This window comes from Sarcophilus harrisii, chromosome 4 (assembly GCF_902635505.1).
Source record: "Sarcophilus harrisii chromosome 4, mSarHar1.11, whole genome shotgun sequence".
NCBI lineage: Eukaryota > Metazoa > Chordata > Mammalia > Dasyuromorphia > Dasyuridae > Sarcophilus > Sarcophilus harrisii.
Genome location: NC_045429.1, coordinates 172,032,308 through 172,047,835, shown reverse-complemented (window position 1 = coordinate 172,047,835; position 15,528 = coordinate 172,032,308). Strand labels below are relative to the sequence as shown.

The 15,528-nt window shown below is 34.5% G+C and overlaps 1 non-coding gene across 1 annotated transcript; it reads right to left on the bottom strand.

Moving 5' to 3' along the window:
* Positions 1–13,005: 13,005 nt before the first annotated feature.
* Positions 13,006–13,077, bottom strand: TRNAE-CUC. Its single transcript has one exon. It is a non-coding gene; the product is annotated as a tRNA-Glu (tRNA).
* Between the last annotated feature and the right edge of the window lie 2,451 nt (positions 13,078–15,528).

The following is a 15,528-nucleotide window of genomic DNA, read 5'->3' as shown; positions in this document are numbered from 1 at the left end:
ATACTCATAGAGAGAGGACTTCAAACCCTGAGGAGACAGAAAACAGATTGTCTCTTGATGAAACCCCAAAGGGGGATATGATCTAATCCCCACCACACAAAGCTCTCATAGAAGAAATTAAAAAGGCTCTTATAAGAGAACTAGAAGAAAAATGGGGAAAGGAAAGGGAAGCTTAGCAAGAGGGCCTGGATAAATCATCCTACTCATTAAAAGATAGCATGCATAAAGAAATCAACTCCCTGCAAAACAGAATTAGTGAATAGGAAAAAGAAAATAGCTCTCTAAAAAATAAAATTGATGAAATGGGAAAAATTCCATAGAACAAAATAACTCACTTAAAAACTCAATTGGACAATTACAAAAAGAAATAAAAAAAAGTAAATGAAGAAAATAATTCATTAAAAATCTGAATTGAACAAATGGAAATGAATGACTCAAGGAAACACCAAGAATCAGTCAAGCAAAACCAAAAAAAAAAAAAAAAAAAAGGAAAAAATAGAAAAAAAATGTTAAATACCGACTTGGTAAAAGAACAGATCTGGAAAATACATCTAGGAGAGATAATCTGAGGATTATTGGACTTCCTGAAAATTATGATGAAAAAAAGAGCATAGATACTAGTTTTAAGGAAATCGTCAAAAAGAACTGCCCAGATATTTTAGAAAGAGAAGGTAAAATAGACATTGAAAGAATTCATCGATCACCTACTGAAAGAGATCCCAAAATCCAAACTCCAAGATATATTGTGGCTAAATTCCAGAACTATCAGACCAAGGAAAAAATACTACAAGCAGCTAGGAAAAAAACATTCAAATGCAGAGGAGCCACAATAAGAATTACTCAAGATCTAGTAGTGTCCACATTAAAGGATTGAAGGGCCTGGAATCTGATATTCCAAAAGGCTAAGGAACTTGGTATGCAGCCAAGAATAATTTACCCAGCCCAAATGAGCAGTTTTTGCCAGGGAAGAAGATAGACATTCAATGAAATAGGTGAATTCCATCTGTTTCTGATGAAAAAAACCGGAACTAAACAAAAAAATTTGACCTCCAAATATAGGACTCAAGAGAAACATAAAAAGGTAAAAAAAAATCTTGGGAACTATATTTCTGTTATAAGTATACATAAAGAATACATGTATAATTTACTGTTATAATATTAAAAAAAAGAAACTAGAGATGGAAAGGAAATTGTACCAGAAAAAGGGAAAAGTGGAGCTACTACATCTCACAAAGAGGCAAAGGAAACCTATTATATCTGAGGGAAAGAAGGGAGGGAGATGAACATAGTGTGTATTTTACTATCATCAGAATTGGCTTAAAGAGAAAAATATTAGATATATTCGATTTACAGAGAAACTTCTCCCACCTCATTGAAAAGTGGGAGATCTTAACCTTGCACTCTCAGAACTAGATAAACCAAACCACAAAATAAATAAGAAAGAAGTTAAAGAGGTAAATAGAATACTAGAAAAATTAGGTATGATAGATCTTTGGAGAAAACTGAATGGAGAAATAAAGGAGTACATTTTCTTTTCGGCAGTTCATGGAATCTATGCAACAATTGACCATATATTAGGACATGAAGACTTCAAATTCAAATGCAGAAAGGCAGAAATAGTCAATGCATTCTTTTCAGATCATGATGTAATAAAAATTACATTCAATAAAAAGCCAGAGGAAAATAGATTAAAAAAAGCATTTGATAAAATCCATTCCTATTAAAAAAAACACTTGAGAGTATGGGAATAAATGGACTTTTCCTTAAAATAGTCAGGAGCATCTATTTAAAATTATCAGTAAGCATCATATGGAATAGGAATAAAGTGGAACCATTATCAATAAGATCAGAAGTGAAACAAGGCTGTGCACTATCACCATTACTATTCATATTGTATTAGAAATTTTAGCATTTTTATAGTTAAAGGTTCTGATAAAAGCTTCATTTCCAAAATATATATAGAATTGACTCTAATTTATAAGAAATCAAGCCATTCTCCAACTGATAAGTGGTCAAAGGATACAAACAGACAATTTTTGGGTGATGATGAAAATGAAACTATTTCTACTCATATGAAAAGGTATTCCAAATCACTATTGATCAGAGAAATGCAAATCAAAACAACACTGAGATACCACTATACACCTGTCAGATTGGCTAAGATGACAGGAAAAAATAATGACAAATGTTGGAGGGGATGTGGGAAAACTGGGATACTGATGCATTGTTGGTGGAGGTGTGAACAAATCAAACTATTCTGGAGAGCAATTTGGAACTATGCTCAAAAAGTTATCAAATTGTCCATACCCTTTGATCCAGTAGTGTTACTACTGGGCTTATATTCCAAAGAGATCTAAAAGAAGGGAAAGGGACCTGTATGTGCAAGAAAGTTTGTGGCAACCCTTTTCGTAGTGGCTAGAAATTGGAAACTGAGTAGATGCCCATCAATTGGAGAATGACTGGGTAAATTGTAGTATATGAATATTATTATTCTGTAAGAAATGACCAGAAGGATGAATACAGAGAGGCTTGGAGAGATTTACATGAACTGATGCTAAGTGAAATGAGCAGAACCAGGAGGCCATTATATTCTTCAACAACAATACTATATGAGGATCCATTCTGATAGAAGTGGATATCTTTGTCAATGAGAAGATCCAGTTCAGTTCCAATTGATCAATGATGAACAGAATCAGCTACATTCAGAGAAAGAATACTGGGAAATGAATGTGGACTGCTTGCATTTTTGTTTTTCTTCTCAGGTGATTTTTATCTTTCTAAATCTGATTTTTCTTCTACAACAAGAGAACAGTATAAATATGTACACATATATTTGTATTTAGGATATACTTTAACATGTTTAACATGTATGAGACTACCTACCATCTAGGAGAGGGGGTGGAGGGAAGGAAGGGAAAAGTTGGAGCAGAAGTGATTGCAAAGGACAATGTTGAAAAACTACCCATACATATGTTCTATCAATAAAAAGCTATAATAAAAATAAATTTTTAAAAATTTTTAAAAATTTTAAAAATTACAAAATGAGTCATTTGGTGCTAATAAACTAAGTGGAATTCCAAAATGAATATTTAGAATTAGGCTATATTATTTTTCAAAATACAAATTCTTAAATTCATTCAACAGAAGTGAGATTGGCATGTAATGACTTCCCAATGTTACTTCTAATTTTCAAAAAGCAGATCATATAAGTTTGGCTATAATTTTCACATCACCATGATTGTAACATGCGATCTCTTCACTGCTTAATAAACTTCTTCTTTAGTTGAATATAAGCTTGACATAGTAAATTTAGAATATTAGATTTAAAGTCTGAAAAACCTGAATTTAAATAACACCTCAAACACTTCCTAGCTGTTTGACCTGAGGCAAATGTTTAACATCTCTAAACTTCAGTTTCCTCATCTATAAAACAAAGTACCAACTTATAGAATTGTTGTGAACATCAAATGAATTACATAAGTACTTTGAAAACCTTAAAATACTATCTAAATGTTAGCTATTTATACTATTGTGTGGGAATGAAAATAATGATGTTCAAATCTGGCCTCAAGTCACTTAACAATTACTAGCTGTGTGATCCTGGGAAAGTCATATAACTCCAATTGCTTTGAAAGAAAAAGAAAGAGGAGAAGGGAGGAGGAGGGTGGGAAGAATAGAGGAGGAAGAGGAGGAAGAAGAAAAAAAGGAGGAGGAGAAAAAGAAGGAGGAGGAGAAGGAAGAGGAGGACAAGGAGGAGGAGAAAAAAAGAAAAATATTGGCTTGATAATTCATTTTCATTGTTTTTCAAGCAATATTAATGGATTTCCTGAAGTAACATATTTATTTAATTAGAGATGGCCACCATTAGACACAAATACATATGTGTAAATTATTCTATGTATATTTCTATTTTATCAGTTTTTTCTATGCATGCAGAGAGTATCTTTTTTTCATACATTCTTTATAGTTAATTTGGGTATTTGTAATAGTCAAAATGACTTACCTGCTCAGTCATTCTTGAAACAATACCAGTTACTGCATGCAATGTTCTCTTGATTCTGATCATTTCACTCTTCATTATTTCATGCTAGTCGTTCCATGTTCTTCCAAAGTGGGGGGACAGAAGAAAAATGGGGGAAAAAGAAATTTATATAACTTTGTTATATGTTTAAAAGGAATAGCAACTTGTACACAGCTGATTTTCAGTTTCATATGCAACAATTTTTTTGTTATCCTGTGTTATAGAAATGTTTGCTTTATTCCATAAATTAAAAATAAAATAAATTTTAAAATAGAATTCTCTGTTAATTGGAAAACTCAGATCAAGTGATGAAATCTTTCTTCATTTCCTACTCAGATACTAATAATGCCTTCCCTACCAAATTAGCCTATATTTATTTTTAAAATGTTTTTGTATACATAACAAATGCACATATAACATATTATATCCATTTTATTATTATAGAGAACACATACATATACACATAAAAACACATATATATTTACATATATACATTTCCATAGTCTCCTCACTTTGGAAGTTCCTGGAGAAAAGGGACAATTTCATTTTTCACTTTGCTTAGCATTCAATAGATGCCTAATAAATGCTTGTTTGATGAATCAAAACCATTCTTTTTGACATTTAAGCCTATTTACAACTTGATTCCAATCTGTCTTTCCAGGGTTTTTGCCCATTTGAAGATCTTAGGTTAAAAAAGCCAAGGTCTCCCATTTCATCCAGGGCCATCTCCAGTCATCCTGATCTATAGTTTGCCACTGGATCCAGATGACTTTGGAGGAGAAAGTGAGGTGAGTGACTTTGCACAGGCTTCCCTCACTTAAATCCAGTTCACTTACATGTCATTACATCACTTCTCTGATGTCATAGTCCTCTTCGAGAACAAAGGACAAACAACAATATTTATTTAATTATATTAAGAATAGGGTCTTGCACATAAACTAAATGTTTAATAATCATTGAATAAATGTATGAGTCAATCGAATTTTCATTCTATAATAAATCTATAATTTCAATAAGTAGAGTGCAGAAAACTACAAAGAACTATTCCCTATAGCTGCACCAAACCTCTGACATTATTCTTATGAAGCCTTTCCATTAGAATTTCAATTAGTATTTTGTCCTGTAGAAAAGAAGTTAGGCACATGAAACTGGGATGCCACCTTGTGGTACACTTTAACTTTTCCAAAAGGATTTCTTCTGCTTTCCTACACCAATGTCCACCAGTGGTTCTATGATTATAGTATAACTACTCTTTTCTAGATACAAAGAATAAAGGAGATAGTGAAATATTTAACATAAAGTACATGACCTGCAGATCAAAGCCAAGGTAAAGTCAAATGATAGATATTCTAAACCAAATATTTCCTTTATCATCTTGATAATTCAATTCATTATTTATTTTATGCAAAACTTTGTTTTAAAGTCTCATTAATTATCAAGACCAGTTACAGTATTAAGAGTCACTAAGTATTCTGTTCTATACCAGTCTCTGGAGTTAATGAAAAGGTATAAGATACAGTGTCCACTTTAGTGAATCTGGCAACCTAACTGGGAAGCAGTGGAAAGAAAGAGAACAAAGTGATATGAAGTAACAAATAAAAGGCAGAATGTAATTAAATGCTAGATTGTACAAAGATGATAAGCATTGTACAGAGCAGAGGGATAACAAAAGGAAAAACTAGTCGAGAGGAAACAGTTTCATAGGTTTTATATGCTAGAAAGAATTTTAGGTTCAATCCAATATATCTATTCAATATTTGCATGCTAGGTGCAATACTAGATTCAGAAGATATAAAAACAAAAGTGAAAGTCTTTGACTTCAGGGAACCCATATTCTACTGAGAGGAAACAACATGTGTACAGATAACTAAATGCTAGGCAATCTGAGAATAGAAAAACCCCTAATACTGGGAATATCAGGAATAATTTTAATTAGGAAGCAACACAGGTGTGTAGATATGAAGAGGAGTTGTATAGCCTATGCAAAGGCATAGAAACAAGAGATGGAAATCTGAATTCAGGAAATGACTAATAAGTAAGTCTGATTAAAATACAAAGTGTATTCAGTGGCCATAGCATGAAATAAGTTTAGAAACGTAGAAAGGAATAATATTGGAGAGAATTATGGATGTAAGGCTGAGGAATTTATATTTTATTCTAGAAGTAAAAGAGAGTCATTGATGATTTATTTTAGCAAGACAGTGGCATTTGGGAACAATTTGACCTGGTATCTCTTGTTGGAGAATCAATTAGAGTCAGAATGATTTGAGTTTAAAGCATGGTCATAATCCATAAACTCCAAAATATCTTGCAAAGTTCCAATAATCGAAATTTACATTCCTTTGGACAGAGCACCTAGAGGTAAAGATTTGATACCCTATGTGGACAAAGGGAAGGGAAGTGGGGGGGGGGGGGAACGGAGAAAAAGAAGAGAAAAGAAGCTGTGTTGCTCAATTGATCAGTTCCTGTGGGGTCCCAATGGGGAAGCTCCTACTACCATTTATAGAGGTCATTTGTCTTTTATTATCTAAGAGGACCATGACATCAGGGAAGTGAAACCAAGATGTGCAAATGAACTAGATATAAGTGAAATAGGGCTATGCAAAGTTAGGTGCTACACTTTCTCCTCTGGAGCCAACTGGACCCAGTGACAAGACTTAAGACTACTGGAGATAGCTCTGGATGCAATGCAAGACCTTGATCTTTTTAGATCTCTGTTTGTCTGAGGTGATGCCCTGTCAGGGATTAGGGCTAGAGAAGAGATAATCAAAGGACAGCTCTTTTATCTAGGTGGAAAAAAAAAAAAGTCAGTCTGGGAGGGGAAGACTTTCAGGGTCTTCACAATCTGACTCTATCCCACCTTTTTAGCAGTAAAAAAAAAAAAAAAATACTCCTGAATTTTTTCAGGAGTAAAACATATTACACATTCTTCCCCCTCACATGCTATATATTTTAGCCAAACTTTTTTATTTGTTTCCCTTACTGTACCTCTATCTCCATATATGCAGGTCTCCCTTCATCAGGAATGCTCCTCTTCCCCATCTTACAAACCCTAGTTTCCTTTAAATGCCATCTCCCAACAAGGCCTTTCTTAAAGCTTCTAGTGCCTTCCCCTCAAATTACTTTGTATTAATTTTGTATTTATAGAGTTGTTGTGGTGCATTGGAAGTTCATTAGATTTGGAGATAAAGGATATGGGTTTAAAAGTGGCTCTGTCAGACTTTGGACAAATCATTTAGCTCCCTTGTTTTGAGTTTCCTCATCTGCAAAATGAGTACATTATTCTATCTAGTGTCCAAAATCCTTTCTAATACAAAATTTATGATCATATAATCCTATGTGCATATATGTTTCTCCAGAATATATGTAAGAATATAGTGCAAATAAGTTCTATGAGGTCAAGGGTTATATAGTCTCTGCTTGGGACATAAACTATTAGTAAAAATAAATAAATAAATAATACTTGTGGAATGGATGTAAAATGAATAAATGAGTAGACATTTCCTGCTTTTTGCCAATCACTTCATGGATCCAGGTCTCACTAAACATCAGTACAAGCCTTGAGGTCAAACTTGCAGGTTTCTGTGGAAGATAGGGAGAGAACAGATTGTAGGAACCACTCATGTTTAACTATGACTTAGCTTGTTAAATTTATATACAGATGTGCATGTGAATAAATATATAGGAGTGTATATACATATATATACTTATATGCATATACATAAGTTATACTCAAACTTGAAGACAAAGGGAAAGTTACCATGATAGGGAATCAGAAATGGTTATACATAAGGCCTATGTTCAGTCCTCCCTCATTTCTTCTACTTAACTTGGTCTCTATCTGAAGGAAAACCCTCTCTGCAGTAAATTTCACTTTCCTTTGAAGTAATGGTACTTGTTCCTTTAAATTGAAAACTACCAGATAATCCATAAAAGTGAACCAGATTCCCCTAACATTCCCCTAATTCCCTTCTCCATATCCCAAGGTTGAGGGCATCTTAATTTTCTCTAGTCCCATGTATAAAAATCCCTAGATATGGCCCTGTATCTAATCAAGATTGCATACAAAAATAGAATGTCAAGGTCTCCCCTTAGGTAGACTATGATCCTATATTTTCCCAACTTGTTCCATCACATAAAGAAAAATAATAGCTTCCATGTCTATTTGTCCTTTAAGTATAGCAAAATACTTTACATACTATTCAATTTCATTCTTATAGTGGTCCTATGAGGTAGACACTATAGGTATTATTACCATTTAACAAATCAAGAAACTGAAACTAAATAAAATTACATTATAAAATCATACATCTAAGAATTGTCAGGACTTGAATATAGTGTTCTCTGGTTCGGTTTCTTGGGGTCTCTGGAAGCAGCCTTCTTTTCATTTCAGTATTGTCTCCTTCAAAGTCCTATCTCCTTCACTTGGGGCTCAGCTAGTTTTCTGGAGGCCTTCTGGAGTCTTGGTTTCAGTGGAGAAGCGGAAGAGAGCCTGCCACTAAGGCGGTGTGAGATGAAGTGAATGAATCTCTGAGTCCAAAAGTTTGTGCTTCAGTCTCCAGCCACCACAAAGGTGGATGATGGAATGAATCTGTCTCAGCCTTTGCTGGCTATTATATACTCCATTATCATAGGTGTGAATCTTGTGGAACTATATTAAGGACTAAGTACATATACTGAACTAGAGAACTATTAAGTCAATTCCATTGACTTAACACCTTGTAAGAATCCTTGTTTCAGAGTTTTGGCCTGTAACACTTCGAAAACAAAAATTTTGTGTCTCCAAGTTTAGCACCATATCTATGAGATCACACTTCTAAAAAAAATTAGTTTTGAATTAGTTTTAATCTATTTTTCAATATTCTAGTTTTCATGCAGAAAACAAAAATGGGTTTAGGTGTAACAAAAGATCACTTGTACTCTTAATTTCATCTCTTTCCATATTCCAGGAACATAATCTACTAGTCATTTCCCAATTTCATATTTAATCTCTTTCTCTGTATTAGCTTCTTTCCTTTGCCTACAAACAACTCAAGCCTTCCCTATTCCTAAAAGCAAAACAGTAAATGAGAAAAAGGATTGATGAATGAATGATTTAAAACAACCCTTTTCATTATTTTTGCTGTCCTCAAGTATATTGACTTATATCTCCTTCCTCAATTTACTAAACATCTAGGAAGAACCATCTAAAGTTTATGTTTCTGCTTCTTCTCCCCTGCCCACTAATTGATTAATTAATTTGGCTTCCATCCCCCACTATTCTACTAACATTGCTTTCACTAAAATCATCAGTGATTCCTTAATTGCCAAATGTGATGGATATTTACTCAGTCCTCATCTTTTTTACCTTTGGTAAACTTTTGACACATGGCAGTTATATAGTTACATTGTCAATACATTGTTAGGTCAGGTACAATAGGTCACTCTGATTTGGAATTGGCTATTCACTGGGTTTAGCTGCTGGTAGAGAATCTTATTGCAGTAGTCTAGGGAGAAGAGATAGGGACCCTCTTAGGGATTTGAGCAAGAAGGTTAATTTGCCTCTGGGCAAACAACTATTGTCAGGATGGACTAAGCTACTAACTGACTGGACTGTCTGGGCTATTTCTGGCAGACACTGAACTCTTTACAAGGTGTGGTGTCTCTTCTACATAGTGTAGGCTACTGGACCCCCTGCACTTACTCTTTGATGGAGTTTTCACTCCCTTTACCCTTTGTTTTCACTGAAGTGCCACAATACTCTTTTGAAGAGCAATGATCCTTAACCTATTACAAGTAAAGGCCCATTCTTTTAAAATTCCACTACCCAAGAGTTTGGATTTGGAGGTTTGTCTAAACAGAAGGTAGGAAAGGTCTCCAAAGGTCTTCAAATTTTTTAAATAGAGGGCCAGTTCACTGTCCCTCAGACTGTTGGAGGGCCTTTGTTTTGTGGGCCTTTAAATAAAGAAACTTCATAGCCCTGGGTGAGGGGGATAATCGTCCTCAGGGCTGTATCTGGCCCGTGGGCCGTAGTTTGAGGACCCCTGAGTTCTCTAGCCTTTCTTATCCTGATTAAGGGAGCGCTACCCTCAATAAGGAAAGCACCTTAATATATCTAATATATATAACTGTGGCTTTAGTGTGGAATTTTTCTTTTATATCTAAAAGACCTTTACCTTTTATTTCAATGTTTCCATCCCCTTTAAGCCTTTAATCTTCCTTAAGTATAAAGAGGGCACTGTTTATACTTTATTATTTTCTGACTTCAATAATCAATCTTGTGCAAACAACTCCTAAATTTGTATGTATGTATACTTCCTATTTTGAGATGCCATAGCAAAATAGATAAAATTTGGAACAAAGAAGAACAAAGTTCACATCCTACCTCAGACTTAAACTTCTGCAGCCTCAACCTCTTTGAGGAGCTAATATTAGTATCCATATTATGGGAATTAGATAATACTTGTAAAGTATTTTGCAATCTTAAAGCATTATAAGAATGTCAGCTGTTTATTATTACTTCAGCTGAACTGGTTAAATATCTATATTGGATATCTTACAAGTACTTTAGACTGAACATGGCCAAGCCTGAACTCATTATCTTTCTACCCAAGACATCTCCCACCTTCCAATTTCCCTATTTCTCTATCAGTCAAAACTAAAAATTTGAAATCATCTTTGACTCTCCCCCTTTCTCATTTTCCTCATTTAAGCATTAATCAAGTTCTGTCCATTATGCCCTCAGAGAATCTCTCCTTGATACTTCCTGCCTTGGTCACCACCCCTAATTAAGGTCTCACCTCCCTCTCACCTGGACAATATATAACCTCCTACTCAGTCTTCCTGATTTGTCTCTAAATTCAAAAAAACATCTTTTATATAATTACCAAATCATCACTTGGCTATTTTGTGAATAAACACATACAACTTCCTTTTCTCATTCCTTATATCGTTTTGATATCATTGCTCATGTCTTCATTTCTGATATACTCTGCCTATTAGCTTCCATGAATGGCACTACTTACTTTCTCCTAGTTCTCCTACCTATCTAACAACTTCTACTCAGTCTCCTTTACTAATGGTTTATCTTCCTCCTTCCACCCCTATTGTTCAGATGTTCCCGAAAGTCTAATCTCTTCAGAATAAAATGTAAACTTCTTAGGCTTGAATGTAAAACTCTCAGTAATATGATTCCAACTTTGATTTTCAGCTTCATTCTGCACTATTCTCCTTTTTTTAGTGCAGCTCCTCTGCACTATTTTCCCACACAAAATGACAAAAATTCCCTTCTCATCTTACTCTTTGCGGTTTATATGTGTGTGAATGCATAAACCATCACCTGAAACATTTGTTTTCACATTTATACCGTCTGAAAGCCTTCTCTTTCTTTACCTGCCAGCTCAGATGCACACAAAATTTTCTTGGTTCCCCAGAGCTGAAAAAACGATCTCTCCTTCAGATTTCTTTTTGCACTTTTCTAAATATGTCTTTCAATGTAATTTAAAAGTTGTTTAGAAAAATATTCGATAATAAATAAGTCTTACTTTTTAAAAAATGTTAGATTTTCATCCCAGAGAAGTTAATGCCTAAGCAAATTTGTATATAAAATCACTAGATCCCTTATTTTAATACAGAATTTGCAGACGAGTGTTATGTTAATATATTGAATAGAAATTAGAACTAGAAAGGGTGAAGGAGTCGTGAGCTTGTCAAAGAAAGGTCTAAGTGAATACCCACCAGGTATGAGATCTGGCATAAATCAGAAGATTGGAGTTAGGGCAGCTAGATGGCACTGTGGGGCCCAAAGTCTGAGGAGATTTATCTTCCAGTCTCATGCACCTAATAGCTGGATCTCGAGAAAATCATTTATTCCTATTTGCTTCAGTTTCATCATACGAAGTCAAAACGACTTTTATAACAATAAAAGCTAAGATTAGATCTCCAATCCATCCTATATATCATTGCCATTTCCTCACAGTTTTCATTATTCTTCACATTCTTTAATCCTTCACTTCCTCCCTACTCTGTTGAAACTACATTTTCAAAGTTCACCAATGATCTAAAACTCAACACTTATTTTATACTAATTATTCACTTACTATGTGCATCATTTTACATTACTGACGGAGCCTTCCCTGAAACTTTCCCCTTTCTAATTGTGCCTTGAACTCATTCCTTCCCATCTCCAATGGGACTTTGTTCTAGCTAACATTCTTCTGTCTTTTCATCTCAATTTTATTTGCCCCTGGTCTCCCGGTTCCTTTTCCTATTCAAACAAATATGTTCTAATATCTCTCCTAGTCGGGAAAAAAAGCTAAAAAAAAAAAAGTTTAAAAATCTATCTTTTAAAAAAATTATTCAAACAGTCCAATTTGAGTTGTACCCAAATATAAGTCATTCTCAATGCATTGGGATCCTCCCAGCTCTGCCTCGTAGGAATCTCTGCTTTCTTTCAAGATTCTCAGATGCACCTTCTACAAGAAATCTTTTCTGGATTTCTTCCTCTGTCTCTCTCCTAGAATAATTAGGTATACACTTACCTACAGTAGAAAGTAAGTTCCTTGAGGAGGAGGTTTTCATTTCCATTTTGTATATCCCCTAGAGTCTAGCGCAAGACCTAGCATGGTGTTGAATGATTACCTGATGGATTGGATTGTACAGGAGCATTGAGCTGAGGTTCATGAATTCGGGTTTCGTTTTAAATATTGTGAGGTACTATGTATTATAATTTGCACATTTTAAAACACGATGCAAAGACGAGACCAACAGATTTCACTAAACTACCAAAGGACATCAAGGCACATAAAAAAGTTGAAAACTCATAAACGGGAGTTTTACAATTGACCTACAAAGGTAACACGTAAACTATCCGAGAGACTGGTTTGTTTTGTATTTGCATGTGTAGCGTCTACCGCAATGCTTGGATTAGTAAAGTGAGGAGTTTTAAAACAAGAAAGGGGGAAAAAATCCGTAGGCATAAGGGAACAAAGTAAGCAAAAACTCACTTCCCTGACCGGGAATCGAACCCGGGCCGCGGCGGTGAGAGCGCCGAATCCTAACCACTAGACCACCAGGGAACTTGGTGAGCGGTTTGCTGTAGGCCCATTAGTGTTTTTAAGCTCTTCACGTAATAAGTTTTATCCAATCAAAATCTGAACAAAGGTTCCACCCCTTCCCCTTCAGTTTCAGTTCCAAGGTCCAAACACTTCCCCTTTCTCCAGATTCCGTGCAATGTGTCCCCCCTCCTCTTTGTTGTTGTTTTTAACCATTCTATTGGAAAACCTTGAAACTGATTTTTTAAAAAAATTGGTCAATAAGAAAGTGCCAGTCTGCTTCTGGAGAAGAATTAAAATGATAATCCAAAAAATCCGGCAGCTTTGGGTTAGTTTGTGTTTCTTCCTCTCTTCTCCCGTCCTCGTCTGTATGTTATTTTTAATAAAGCGGCCGCGGTAAAGGGGACAAAGTTCTGGTAAGTCTTATAATGAAACAAAGTGAGTTTGCACGACAAGGGTTCAAATCTCACTTTTGCCGTTTATTGTCAGACTTTAGGAAAGCTTCCTAGCCCACTCATGGGTCTCAAATTTGTTGGGTTGGGGGCGGGAGCGAAGATATTGGACTCAATAGTCTCTGGAGTCTCTTCCAGCTTCTCTAGGTCTTAGATGAATTGCAATTTATAACTTTTTAAAAGAACTTTATTTGGGATTCAAGCTGGAAAATGAGCACATATGTATTTTTATGGACATAGTTATTTGTACGTAGTCTCTCACGTAAGAAATTGAGATCTTGGAGTACAGGTATAAAGTTTTAAAACTCTGTCTCTAACCCTTTACTCCACAGAAACATAAACTCTTCTAGGGCAGAGATTGTCCTGGTTGTATTTGCATCCATTGTGCTTTGCACCGTGGTTGACATATAATAAGCAGTTAAATACTTCTTGACTTATCCCAAAATGAAATACAATGCGTGACACATAATGTTTGTGGATGAGACAGTCTGATAATGCTGACTTATCTGAGTTCTCTGGACTATTCAGTTCTATACAGTTCTATACCAGATGCTGGACAGAAAAACACTATGAATTGATGCGATCATTAACTACAACACTGAATGATATGTTGGCCTGTGTGATCAGTCTTTATTAAAACAAAGCAACAGGAGGAATTTTCCTTTATTTATTTATTTTTAAAACCGATATAGCTGAATAAAAAAAAATAAAGTTCCCATCTAGAAACTAGCAGTTCCTTGAGGAGCAGTACGATAGAAAGAAAATTTATGAGAGAGGGAAAACTGGGTATGAATCTATAACAGCCCTTGTTGCTAAAATAAAATCTTTCAATATAGTAATTAAGATGGAAATTGGACTTGGGATATTGCTTGAAGAAACCTAAAATAAAGAAAGGAGCATTACATATTGGTATTCATTACTTGTTGATTTGAATCAAACTGATTGATTCAAAGAAATAAAACAAATAATTTGGCTTATAAATTGTAAAAAGTAAAGAACCACGGAAAGGGAGAGGGAAGGAAGAGAAGAGAGGAAGAAGGAAAGAGAGAGGGAAGGGGAGGGAAAAGAGAGAGAAGGAAAGGGAGTGTTATTTGAGTGATAGATCATACATACACCAGTGTTTTGACAAAGAGCATTAAAGTACTAGAAGAAAAGCTGTGGTAATTCAGTAGATGGAGCTCTTTCTTTTTATGTAACAGCATCCATACCCAACTTTCTTTTTAATTCCAAAGCTAAAAAAGCATAAAGCAGGTATTGCAATTGTATATTTACATTGTCTGAATATCTGTATTACATTTTGTTTCAGGCACCTTAAAAACAAAAAAAAAAAAAATTTAAGTAGAATAACTACTTTTAATCACTTGAATCAATTTATATTCATTTACCATTTTTTATTATTTAAGTTTCTAAGATAATAATGTTGTATATTAGAAGGATCTCTCACCATTCCTTAATTCAAAGTCACACATTTGTAATTTCCAGCTTGTTTAATTCATTTTGCAAAATTCTCTTGAGAAGGAACAAGAAGGAATAATAGACATTTTTTAATCAAAGCAAAATTTTAATGAGAAAGAAAAGAGAAGATATAAGTAGAAGACTTTAAAAACAAATTAAAGCATACACTTATTTAATTTGAAATGTGTATGTCTTTCCTTAGAAGAAAAATTAATGTGGGTCTATCACTTGGCATCAATTTCTCTCTTCTAATAAGTTCAACTAATAAATAAAATACCATTTTAATTTGAATTTGAGAGGTTGTTTTAGAATTATAGATCAGTGATCTTAACACTGCTATTTATCAAAATAATTTTCTTCTTCCATTATTGTCAAGGACCATGCCTAGGTGAAGGGGCAGATCAATTCTCTAAGAGCCTCCACAGCTGTGAATCATACATCTGAAGGAGTTGCAAAGCAGCCTTTTCTGGCACAGGTGTTGCTTGTGAACTGGGAATGAAATAAATTGGAGGCAAGAGGGAAGAGGAGGTTAGAGAATGTAACTGCTTCTTAGTCTCCTTGTATCTTC